At 41.4% G+C, this 5934-nt stretch overlaps 1 pseudogene; it reads left to right on the plus strand.

The window, feature by feature from the left end:
- Positions 1-368: 368 nt before the first annotated feature.
- LOC110142451 (actin-related protein 2/3 complex subunit 1A pseudogene) lies at positions 369-1477 on the plus strand (annotated as a pseudogene).
- The last annotated feature ends 4457 nt before the right edge of the window (positions 1478-5934 follow it).

Below are 5934 nucleotides of genomic sequence, written 5' to 3' on the forward strand. Positions count from 1 at the left end.
GATGAAAGTGAAAGAGGAGAGTGAAAAAGTTGGCTTAAAACATTCAGAAAACTAAGATCATGGCATCTGGTCCCATCACTTCATGGCAAATAGATGGGGAAACATTGATAGACTTGACTTTTGGCAGCTCCAAAATCATTGCAGATGGTGAGTGCAGCCATAAAATTAAAAGATACTTGCTCCTTGGAAGAAAAGCTATGACCAACCTAGACAGCATATTAAAAAGCAGAGACGGCTGGGCCTCGGTTCTCCGACCATGCCCACTGGAGCCTGTTCGCATTGACTGACCAGAGTCCGTGATTTCAATGCTCTGAACTGTCTGGACCGTCCCAATCCCAGCTTTCTATCCTTTGGAAACACTAAGAATAATGTCCCTGCATTAGTTTTTTTTTTTACTGGAGCCAAAAACCTGTCCTGCCTAGAACAGGGACTGTACCCAGATCACACTTAGCCAATGATCACGAAGTCATCTCTAAGAAGAATGGGGGCCAGTGGGTGAAAACTCATGAACTCAAGGAACACAACAGATACATCACAGGTATTGACTGGGCTCCTAAGAGTGACCACATCATCACTTGCGGGGCCAACCGCAATGCCTATGTCTGGAGTCAGAAGGATGGTGCCTCAAAGCCAACCCTGGTGATCCCAAGAATTAACCAGGCAGCCACTTTCCTCAAGTGGTCCCACCTAGAGAACAAATTTGCGGTGGGCAGCGGAGCACGACTCATCTCCATTTGTTACTTGGAGTCTGAAAATGCCTGGTGGGTGAGCAAGCACATTAAAAAGCCCATCCGCTCCACGGTCCTCAGCTTGGATTGGCATCCCAGCAACGTTTTGCTGGCAGCGGGATCCTGTGACTTCAAATGCAGTGTTTTCGGCCTACATTAAAGAAGTGGATGAGAAGCCAGCCAGCACGCCCTGGGGCAGCAAGACGCCTTTCGGTCAGCTGATGTCAGAGTTCGGTGGCAGTGGACCAGCGGCTGGGTGCAGGGGGTCAGCTTCTCGGGCAGTGGCAGCTGCCTGGCCTGGGTCAGCCACGACAGCACCATGTTGGTTGCCGACGCCTCAAAAAGCGTGCAGGTCTCAACTCTGAAGACGGAGTTTCTGCCCCTCCTGAGTGTGTCGTTCATCTCAGAGAACAGAGTCGGGGCTGCTTGGCCACGATTGCTGCCCCATGCTTAACTACAATGACCGCGGCTGCTTGACCTTCGTCTCCAAGCTGGGCATTCCCAAACAGAGCATCCAGCGCAACACGTCGGCCATGGAGCGCTTCCGCAACATGGACAGGCGGGCCACGACAGAGGGCTGCAACCCGGCCCTGGAGAAGCTGGACCAGAACAGCATTACTCAAGTGTATCTTTATGAGGTGGACAAGCAAGACTGTCGCAAATTTTGCACTACCGGCATCGACAGAGCCATGACCATTTGGGATTTTAAGACCTTAGAGTCTTCCATCCAGGGTCTTCGAATAATGTGAAGCTGAACGAGTCTCCAGACCCTGCATGAGGACGGACCCAGTGCGGCGGCGAAGCTCCACCATTCGCATGGGAAGGGAGCCAGCCGCCAGGAAATAATGAAGAAGCACATGGTGCAAACCTTCTTGTGTGTTTTATTTGAATGTAATTGGTTTGAGTGTTGTTTTTTTTTAAAGCAGCAGTGATTTTGGTCTTGTTTTGGGGGGTGTTTTGTTTTGTTTTGCAATTTCATTCCGTTCTTGACCAAAGCTTCTCTTTAAGTAGTTTATTATGGAATGTTGTCAACACTAACTTAAAGGAAAGGGTGGGGAGGTATGTAAATTGTCTGATAAAAATATTAAATAAAAATACTGAATATGTAAAAAAAAGAAAAAAGCAGAGACATTACTTTGCCAACAAAGGTCCATCTAGTCAAAGCTATGGTTTTTTCCAGGAGTCATGTATGGATGTGAGAGCTGGGCCATAATAAAAGCTGAGCACCAAATTGATGCTTTTGAACTATGATGTTGGAGAAGACTCTTGAGAGTCCCTTGGACTGCAAGGAGATCCAACCAGTCCATCCTAAAGCAAATCAGTACTGAATATTCATTGGAAGGACTGATGCTGAAGCTGAATCTCCAATACCTTGGCCACCTGATGCAAAGAACTGACTCATTGGAAAATATCCTGATGCTGGGAAAGACTGAAGGTGGGAGGATAAGGGGACAACAGAGGATGAGATAGTTTGATGGCATCACTGACTCAATGGACGTGAGTTTGAGCAAACTCTGGGAGTTGGTTATGGACAGGGAAGCCTGGTGTGCTGCAGTCCATGGGATTGCAAAGAGTCGGACTCAACTGAGCGACTAAACCGAGCCCCAAATCAATATATGGATACTTAACATAATTACCAGTACTAATTCATCTGAAAAGTGAACTAGTAAGAATAGCCAGAAAACTTGCAAAAACACGAGCAATCAATATATCTGTCTTGCCACATCTTTAAATGTGCAAAACTGGGGCCAAAATGCAAAGTTCAAAAACATGTAAAAAAAACATTAAATGATGAATCTGACTTTTGAAATCAGTTCAAAAGGGATAGACAGTTCAATATAGATGTGAATAACCATGTAACCAATATAAAGTTAAATGATTACTTCACATCATATGCCAGAATAAGTCCCAGATGAATTAAAGAGTTAATTATTTTTTAAAAAATGAAGCCATTTTCTAAAGAATATAGAGTCGGTTATGTATATATCCTTGGGAGTGCAAGTGGCCTTTCTAAGAAAAGCTAAAGAACATAATAGAAAAAAAAAACACCAATAGAAATGATTTCAAAGGTTTTTCATGATCATAATGATGATGACAATGATAAAGATGAAAGAAGAATTAAAATCATATCTTTAATATGCAAATAAGTGTTCTGCTAAAAGGATGCATTCTGAAGGTTCAAAGAGTTATAACATAGGGGGAGAAATGGGAGAATTTTCAATTTGTACATTTTAAAAAAGAAAACAGGACAATAGGTCATTTTTACTTTTCTCTGTATTTTCTGGGTTTTAATTTTTCTGTAATAAACACACACTTCTAATCTGTTCATCAGAAAAAAAAAATCTTTTTCAAGCAATACTAAAGCTTTAAAGCAGGCTAAAGGCTAAAGTATAACTCTAAAAAGGAAATGCTCTTAAAAATCAATTTTAAAAAGCCAGTTATCCCAATTAAAAAATAGGCAAAAGACAGTAGTATAAAAAAACAGTCCAAAAGGATGTAAAAATGGCCAATAGGTATAATAAAATATGTTTAATTTCACTAGTAATCAAAGAAATATATATTAAAATAATCCTGAGATCTCATAATGGTCTGTGAAATTGACAAAGATTAAAGAGAAAAAGAATGCTCAGAGCTGGTAAGGGTTTGAGGGAACAAGGTTGGAAGCAGTGCAAGTGATGCTGCAGGACAGAGAGTGGGGTGCAAGAGGATGGTCACATCCCGGGTCATGTCCGAGTCCCTGGGGCAGCCACCAAGTGTGGGTTCGTGGCTCTGCGCAGGAAAGAAATTAAGAGCGAGCCATGGTAAAGTGAAAGAAGGTTTATTCAGGGAGAAATCCACTCCACAGACAGAGGGTGGGCCACTTTAGAAGGCAAGAGAGGCACAGGAGACCTGAAAGGCCCATGGGTAAGGGGTTGCCTTTAATTATATACATTATTCCATAAAATGTATTTTTCTTGCCTTTATTTCATGCTTATTTCTACAATGGTGACCATCGCACCTGTTGTTATAATGAAGATTCTTACTTAACTTGCATTCTATTGACAGCAAATACTTAATGGATTACAATTAAAATGTAATTTCATTCAAAGGGTGCACAATTTGTATACATTTTTCATTTTAAAAGTACATTAGTGGAAACAAAAAAAATTGCTATGTACTTTTTTTTTTCCATTTATTTTTATTAGTTGGAGGCTAATTACTTTACATCATTACAGTAGTTTTTGTCGTACATTGAAATGAATTAGCCATGGATTTACATGTATTCCCCATCCTGGTCCCCTCTCCCACCTCCCTCTCCACCCGATCCCTCTGGGTCTTCCCAGTGCACCAGGCCCGAGCACTTGTCTCATGCACCCAACCTGGGCTGGTGATCTGTTTCACCCTAGATAATATACATGTTTTGATGCTGTTCTCTTGAAACATCCCACCCTCGCCTTCTCCCAGAGTCCACAAGTCTGTTCTATACATCTGAGTCTCTTTTTCTGTTTTGCATATAGGGTTATCGTTACCATCTTTCTAAATTCCATATATATGTGTTAGTATACTGTAATGGTCTTTATCTTTCTGGCTTACTTTGCTCTGTATAATGGGCTCCAGTTTCATCCATCTCATTAGAACTGATTCAAATGAATTCTTTTTAATGGCTGAGTAATATTCCATGGTGTATATGTACCACAGCTTCCTCATCCATTCGTCTGCTGATGGGCATCTAGGTTGCTTCCATGTGCTATGTACTTTTATTTATATTTTTAAAAGTTACTTTTCTTCTAAGATACTTAAAAGCAGATATTAAATTGAAAGGGAAATACAAATTATAACAAATAGCTAACATTTTTTTAAAAGCATTTAAATATATCTGGATTTTGAAAAATATTTTGTAAATTAATTCAGTCATATTTAATACTTTATAAAAATAAAACCATTTGCAGTTCTAATACTAAATGTACATCAGGTTTCCAATGTAAGAATTAATATCTTAATTTCATTCATGTTATAGCTGGACTGCGGGTTCTTAAATTTTTTGTTCTCAAGACTCCTCAAGCTACTGAAAGTTGTTGAGGACTCCAAAAAGCCTTTATGTTAGAATTAACACTGGGAAGTTTTTAAAACGTAAGAATTAAAAAAAAAAAGAAAAGAATAAAAAATTTTAAAAAAAGAATAAAAAAAACACACAAGAATATATAAGCACAAATTCCATTAGCTCTCAGAGCACTGATGACATTACATGTCTTGCAACCTCTAGAAAACTCCACTGTATACTCTATAAAGCATGAGAATGAAAGGGCAGATTAAAGTCTTTGTAGTATTAAGAAAAAATAACGTGCTCTCTAGATCCTGAAAAGGTCTCTGGGACTTCAGGGGTCCCCAGAACCACTGATCTATAACCACATAGTAAAAATTTAAGAGTAAGGTGAATCATCTAATATTTCGACACCGTCCTTGTTCCTCCCGTGCCACGGCTGCAAACACTGTGCTCCTCTGAACACCTCTCCCTCCATAAATTGGAATCGGAAGAGAAGCAAGAAAATGGGCACTTGCCATTACTACTAAATGATTCTTCACGATGCAAGGATCTGTTTATTGTATTGGCGCTCTCTGACCGGAAGACTGACACGTTCGTTTGTCTGTTCTCTTACTTAAGCACTTCTTCCATTTGCTGTCGTGCCCTGAAGAGGGTCAGTTCCGGGAGCTGAACCAGCTCTCTGCCACATCCTGAGTGCTGCTCCTGGCCAGTGACTTCTCAGTATCTTCTAACTTGAAATTTAGCTCTGTTCTGGAGTTCTCCCTTCCTCAGGGTGGTGCCTCCCCCATTTCTGATGGCTATCTTAAAGTCCCAGGGGTTATATAAAATACTGAGTGGGATCTTTAGGGGAGGAAAGTAGGTCTTCTCTGGGACCTTTCTATGGCAGCCCCATGCTCGGTAACCTGAGTCAGTCTAGTTCTTGGTACACTACCCACGGGTCTCACTTCTGGAAATGCTGAAAGCCCATCTACATGTGGGTTTGCATCCTGCTGTCCCTCAGCACAGGGGGCTGGTGATGCCACCAAGACTGCAGCAGTCTCCTCCCATCACTGGCAGGGGCCTCCCACCCCCTTCTGCTGCCTGGTCCTTCACTTGGACTGGAGCAGACCCGCTCCTTCTCTTTCTTCTGAATTAACTTCCTTACCTGCAAAATCTTCTGGATCCCCTTCCATCCTCATGTCA

Source organism: Odocoileus virginianus, chromosome 21, assembly GCF_023699985.2.
Source record: "Odocoileus virginianus isolate 20LAN1187 ecotype Illinois chromosome 21, Ovbor_1.2, whole genome shotgun sequence".
Classification (NCBI taxonomy): Eukaryota; Metazoa; Chordata; class Mammalia; order Artiodactyla; family Cervidae; genus Odocoileus; species Odocoileus virginianus.